Genomic DNA, 7,487 nt, shown 5'->3' on the forward strand with positions numbered 1-7,487 from the left:
CATAAAAATAGAATAAATCAGAGTATCAGTATATTAAAATATCGGTGTATCAGAAATAAAATGTTCATGCATCAATCAGTATATCAATAAATGTCAAATAAAATGTCAATGTATTAATAAATGTCAAATAAAATATCAATGTATCAATAAATGTCAAATAAAATATCAATGTGTCAACCAAGCTGTATTAAATTGAATTAAATTATAATTTGAATTAGAGTCAATTATATTAAATTAAATAAAAATCAAAATATCAATTGAGTAGTGTTAAATTAGAATTAAATTGTCAAAGTCGCAAATTCAATTGAATTAAATTAAATTAAATCATGATTAAATAATATTAAAATTGAATTAAATTGAATTAAATTTCCAAACGGCAGACTGGGGTAATATTGTATAAGTATTTATTCGGTTGTTAAATTGTTAAGTATTTAGTTATTAAAATAATTTAAAATAATTTAGAATGATAGTCCAAAAGTGATTACGCGCGGCAGAGTGTTCACTTGTAGAGATTGATGACAGCTTGATTGAGATTATATAAATCAGATAAATAAAATTAATTTAAGTTACTCACCAAAAGGTCTTCGGGGATATATGAATTATTGAGGCTGGATCCCCTTATAGTTTTATAAGTCTTTATTTCTTTCAGTTACAATGTTCCTTCTACAGTCGACAAAATGGCGGATGCTTCTTAAGATGGCAGATATGCGGTACAGTGTTGAAGTTCAGTGCGCAATGTGAACACTCAGAGAAACGTGGTGTTGTTACTTGAAAAGACCGGCGCGCAATGCTGATCCGCCGCGGCGCTCGCTTTTATATTGTTCGAGTTTGTAGACCGCGGGGTGTGGTACGAAGTAGGAGTTGCATCATTCTCGCGTCTAATTTCAAAGGGTGCCGCGGAATGTCGGCATAATTTTACAAAGGATGTACTTGCATCGGATGTTTAGTCTTTCGAGATACAGAAAAATATCATATTACTTTTTGATCAAACAATTTCGCAAGTGACTCACGATGACTCATACCCGAGCGTGAGAATGGAATTTATGCATCTTATGCATATAAAATATTCATTCAAATATTATAACTGTGAAATAAATTATTAATTAATGTTTCCACGACTCGTACGCTTGCGGAGGTTTTATACAATAGTATTTCTTTCATTGTAAAACTTAGTTTTTGCAAAATTTAATTGTTAATAGACGCTACGCATTAATTATTTGATATTTAACAAAATTAATTATTTATAATACTTATTTGTTGAGATAATGACTCTATATGGTAATATTAATTGATACAAATAAATTTTATATTATTTAGAGTTCTGTTTTATTAAGATTAATTATTAACTGAGTCTGAATAATTGAATATGCGTACGTAGGTATGTTTTATCAATAAACTAATTGTTAATTAACATTTTTCTTTGTGGTAACAATTTTTACATATAGTAGTAGTGGTTCTCAAACGATATATGTAACTTTTATATTTTTTAAACCTTCGCAAGTGTGTTATTAATGAATATTTAGTTGCGCGTAATATTTCATTATTCAAGCGTTATAATATTTGCACATATTTCAAATAGGGGTTCCCATCTATTACAGTGGTGATCACCTTAGTGATTCGCCGCTCTTGAATTTTAGCACTTGTAATAATTTCGATGAGCTAACCTTGAAGGCTTTAGACGTTTGCAATTAATATCGTCAGTGAATATTCTACCTTAAGTAATATTTCATCGCTGGTGCATATGTGAATTTTATAATAATTTTACATTCTTCTTATAGAGGTTCGCATTTATTACAGTGATGGTCAGCCATCTTGTGTACACTGCGATAGCTTCAGTGACATGGCCTTGGGACTTTATTTATTAATTATGCACTTGCAAAAGCCTGAATAATTATTTCTTTAATCAAAATCGATTGTTAACTAGCTTTATGAATAAATGATAATTGCAAAATTATGTAGTTAATAAGGATTATTTATTTATAATTAAATTATTGTTCGTATATATAATATTCTATTTGTTAATTAGTATTTATGCAAAAAGGTGATTGTTAATTAATATTTATGTTTGGAATAATAATCTAAAATTGATATTAATAATTATTTAATTGTTTAAACCATTTTATATATTATTTAGGCTTCTACAATGGTCTTATGAATATTCTACTGTTAATAATATTTCATGATAGTGATGCAATGATTTTACATTCACCTTCACAAGGGTGCTCATGTACCATGACGGTTCTCAAGGTGAGAGACTTGTGTTTCAAGGCCTATAGTACTTATAAAGGTCTTTTGGCAGTTGTCCTTGACACTTTAAAAATTTATATCTCGTGAACGGTAAGAGATTAAGAGATGGGGTTTGCACCATCGTATAGAGGACCTTGAGGACTATGTTTGGCCGAATTTTGGTCCTCCCGAAAAATCGGGGTGGGGGTGAAAATTGAAGTTTTTAAAAGAACATCATTTACGGTCGAATCAGGTAAAACGGAGCGTTTTGGCAAGTTTTCGGTTTTTGGGTAAAAAATGTGAAATTTGTCCCAAAAAATAATTGTTTTTTCCAAATTTTTGGAAACATGATTTTTAGTATAAACAAAGTCTGCGACGCTTCTTGGAATTAATTTGGCAACTCTACCTCTTATGGTTCTCGAGATATTGGCAAAAGTTTTCGGGAATTCTTGGAATTACAGCAGCATTTCCAGGAATTCGTGATGGCTGTGTATGACGGGTTTATCATTCGGTAGGCGCTTGTAACAAATGGTAAGTATACCATTGTCGGTAATTAGGGAATGGTTATTGATGGTAAGTGCAGGTAAGTTATCGACAGTTGGCCCTCTATTGGCAAAGTATACAAGTTAATGGTAAGTTTTTAATAGTAGAGGTATCCCGTTAGTCGGTAACTTATAAGATTTTAGTATTTTAATTTAATTTAAAGAATTTTTATAATAAAATGAACGATTATTGATGCAATTCCTTTACAATATTAAATTTAGGTGTCGACCATAAGGTGTATAATTAATTTAATTGAATAATTCGATATTCAATGTAGATTTGGTAATTAACTATCATCATCATGATTTCGAACGATTGTAACCTTAAAGAATATAACATTTCATATGATCTTAATAATTAATATAAGGAAAATAGTGGTTCAAAAGTTATGAACGTTAGAGAATATAATAATATAAGTATTAACTGGTTAATATAGAGATAGTATATTATTATTAAAATAATAATAGAATGTAAGAATATATAATGTGAATAATAATATGAATAATAAGTGAATTAGATAATATAAAATTAACTGAATAATTAAAATAATTGGATAAGAATATAATATAAGTGTAATAAATGAATAATAATATAAAATTGATTAAAATATAATTGAATATATGAATAGATATACGAATAAAGGAAATTCATAAAGCAAATAATTAATAAAAATTGAAAAATTTACACGGGACGTGACAGTACCATTCGTTTAAGGTGTGATCCATCGAAGTGTTTTTTCGTTTCCTCTTTATCTTACTCTTTGTCGTATCCTTCTGAACAAACGACGTTTCAACATCATCGTCACGAGGCTCCTCTTTTATTGCATGTGTACTAGAATTGTCAACAATCTTTTGCAGCGGTTCAATGAGAGGTTTAAAGGTTTAAATTGTCTCTTGGTCACGATATCATCTTCGATCCTACCGGTCTTCAAGGCGCGATGTTTTTTTCGGATTGATTCACTCGTTTTCTCAATCTCCTTTGCGATATTTTCATGCTCGCGTATATCTTTCTTTTCAGCCATGTTGACGTTTGTTTAACGTTGACGTATCGATAATGACTAATCGTTCCGTGGTATCGCAAACTCGTTAAATCCTCTTCTATATCGTCCGTTAGCAAGCTCACTATCCTTGTCTATCACTAGAAATCCATAATCACGCTGCCAACAATCGCGACACAATGTACAAAAATCATCGTACGTCATATCGGTATTCACGTGATCGTTGTATACATGCTTCAGGTTGGTATTATCCTGCTTGAATAGGATTAATAGATTTGCGTTGTCACGTATAAGATGTTTAGGTATTCTAGCATACGTCTGACAGAGATAAAAACTATCGACGTTTGAGTGTCTACCCATTGAAAAGTGTCACGTCCCGTGTAAATTTTTCAATTTTTATTAATTATTTGCTTTATGAATTTCCTTTATTCGTATATCTATTCATATATTTAATTATATTTTAATCAATTTTATATTACTATTCATTTATTACACTTATATTATATTCTTATCCAATTATTTTAATTATTCAGTTAATTTTATAATACATAATTCACTTATTATTCATATTATTACTCACATTATATATTCTTACATTTTATTACTATTTTAATAATCATATGCTATCTCTATATTAACCAGTTAATACTTATATTATTATATTCTCTAACGTTCATAACTTTTGAACGACTATTTTATCTATATTAATTATTAAGACCATATAAAATGTTATATTCTTTAAGGTTACAATCGTTCGAAATCATAATGATAAGAGTTAATTACCAAATCTACATTGAATATCGAATTATTCAATTAAATTAATCATACACCTTATGGTCGACACCTAAATTTAATATTGTAAAGGAATTGCATCAATAATCGTTCATTTTATTATAAAAATTCTTTAAATTAAATTAAAATACTAAAATCTTATAAGTTACCGACTAACGGGATACCTCTACTATTAAAAACTTACCATTAACTTGTATACTTTGCCAATAGAGGGCCAACTGTCGATAACTTACCTGCACTTACCATCAATAACCATTCCCTAATTACCGACAATAGTATACTTACCATTTGTTACAAGCGCCTACCGAATGATAAACCCGTCATACACAGCCATCACGAATTCCTGGAAATGCTGCTGTAATTCCAAGAATTCCCGAAAACTTTTGCCAATATCTCGAGAACCATAAGAGGTAGAGTTGCCAAATTAATTCCAAGAAGCGTCGCAGACTTTGTTTATACTAAAAATCATGTTTCCAAAAATTTGGAAAAAACAATTATTTTTTGGGACAAATTTCACATTTTTTACCCAAAAACCGAAAACTTGCCAAAACGCTCCGTTTTACCTGATTCGACCGTAAATGATGTTCTTTTAAAAACTTCAATTTATACCCCCACCCCGATTTTTCGGGAGGACTAAAATTCGGCCAAACATAGTCCTCGAGGTCCTCTATACGATGGTCCAAACCCCATCTCTTAATCTCTTACCGTTCACGAGATATAAATTTTTAAAGTGTCAAGGACGACTGCCAGAAAACCTTTATAAGTACTATAAGCCTTGAAACACAAGTCTCTCACCTTGAGAACCGTCATGGTACATGAGCACCCTTGTGAAGGTGAATGTAAAATCATTGCATCACTATCATGAAATATTATTAACAGTAGAATATTCATAAGACCATTGTAGAAGCCTAAATAATACATAAAATGCTTTAAACAATTAAATAATTATTAATATAAATTCTAGATTATTATTCCAAACATAAATATTAATTAACAATCACCTTTTTGCATAAATACTAATTAACAAATAGAATATTATATATACGAACAATAATTTAATTATAAATAAATAATCCTTATCAATTACATAATTTTGCAACTATCATTTATTCATAAAGCTAGTTAACAATCGATTTTGATTAAAGAAATAATTATTAAGGCTTTTGCAAGTGCATAATTAATAAATAAAGGCCATGTCACTGAAACTATCGCAGTGTACACAAGATGGCTGACCATCACTGTAATAAATGCGAACCTCTATAAGAAGAATGTAAAATTATTATAAAATTCACATATGCACCAGCGATGAAATATTACTTAAGGTAGAATATTCACTGACGATATTAATTGCAAACGTCTAAAGCCTTCAAGGTTAGCTCATCGAAATTATTACAAGTGCTAAAATTCAAGAGCGGCGAATCACTAAGGTGATCACCACTGTAATAGATGGGAACCCCTATTTGAAATATGTGCAAATATTATAACGCTTGAATAATGAAATATTACGCGCAACTAAATATTCATTAATAACACACTTGCGAAGGTTTAAAAAATATAAAAGTTACATATATCGTTTGAGAACCACTACTACTATACGTAAAAATTGTTACCACAAAGAAAAATGTTAATTAACAATTAGTTTATTGATAAAACATATCTACGTACGCATATTCAATTATTCAGACTCAGTTAATAATTAATCTTAATAAAACAGAACTCTAAATAATATAAAATCTATTTGTATCAATTAATATTACCATATAGAGTCATTATCTCAACAAATAAGTATTATAAATAATTAATTTTGTTAAATATCAAATAATTAATGTGTAGCGTCTATTAACAATTAAATTTTGCAAAAACTAAGTTTTACAATGAAAGAAATACTATTGTATAAAACCTCCGCAAGCGTATGAGTCGTAGAAACATTAATTAATAATTTATTTCACAGTTATAATATTTGAATGAATATTTTATATGCATAAGATGCATAAATTCCATTCTCACGCTCGGGTATGAGTCATCGTGAGTCACTTGCGAAATTGTTTGATCAAAATGTAATATGATATTTTTCTGTATCTCGAAAGACTAAACATCCGATGCAAGTACATCCTTTGTAAAATTATGCCGACATTCCGTGGCACCCTTTGAAATTAGAAGCGAGAATGATGCAACTCCTACTTCGTACCACACCCCACGGCCCACAAACTCGAACAATATAAAAGCGAGCGCCGCGGCGGATCAGCATTGCGCGCCGGTCTTTTCAAGTAACAACACCACGTTTCTCTGAGTGTTCACATTGCGCACTGAACTCCAACACTGTACCGCATATCTGCCATCTTAAGAAGCATCCGCCATTTTGTCGACTGTAGAAGGAACATTGTAACTGAAAGAAATAAAGACTTATAAAACTATAAGGGGATCCAGCCTCAATAATTCATATATCCCTGAAGACCTTTTGGTGAGTAACTTAAATTAATTTTATTTATATAATCTCAATCAAGCTGTCATCAATCTCTACAAGTGAACACTCTGCCGCGCGTAATCACTTTTGGACTATCATTCTAAATTATTTTAAATTATTTTAATAATTAAATACTTAACAATTTAACAACCGAATAAATACTTATACAATATTACCCCAGTCTGCCGTTTTGAAATTTAATTCAATCTAATTCAATTTTAATATTATTCAATCATTATTTAATTTAATTTAATTCAATTTAATTTGCGACTTTGACAATTTAATTCTAATTTAATACTATTTAATTGACATTTTGATTTTCATTTAATTTAATATAATTGACTTTAATTCAAATTATAATTAATTCAATTTAATGTATTAAAGCTGTAGCTTGGTTGACACATTGATATTTTATTTTTCATTTATTGACACATTGATATTTTATTTGACATTTATTGATATACT

The 7,487-nt window shown here is 29.5% G+C and overlaps 1 long non-coding RNA gene across 1 annotated transcript; it reads left to right on the forward strand.

The window, feature by feature from the left end:
• Window positions 1-339: 339 nt before the first annotated feature.
• Window positions 340-7,127, forward strand: LOC118648146. Its single transcript, XR_004965177.1, has 2 exons — window positions 340-847; window positions 7,025-7,127. It is a non-coding gene; the product is annotated as an uncharacterized LOC118648146 (long non-coding RNA).
• The last annotated feature ends 360 nt before the right edge of the window (window positions 7,128-7,487 follow it).

The sequence above is a fragment of the Monomorium pharaonis genome, unplaced genomic scaffold (genome assembly GCF_013373865.1).
Source record: "Monomorium pharaonis isolate MP-MQ-018 unplaced genomic scaffold, ASM1337386v2 scaffold_233, whole genome shotgun sequence".
In the NCBI taxonomy this organism is placed as follows: Eukaryota; Metazoa; Arthropoda; class Insecta; order Hymenoptera; family Formicidae; genus Monomorium; species Monomorium pharaonis.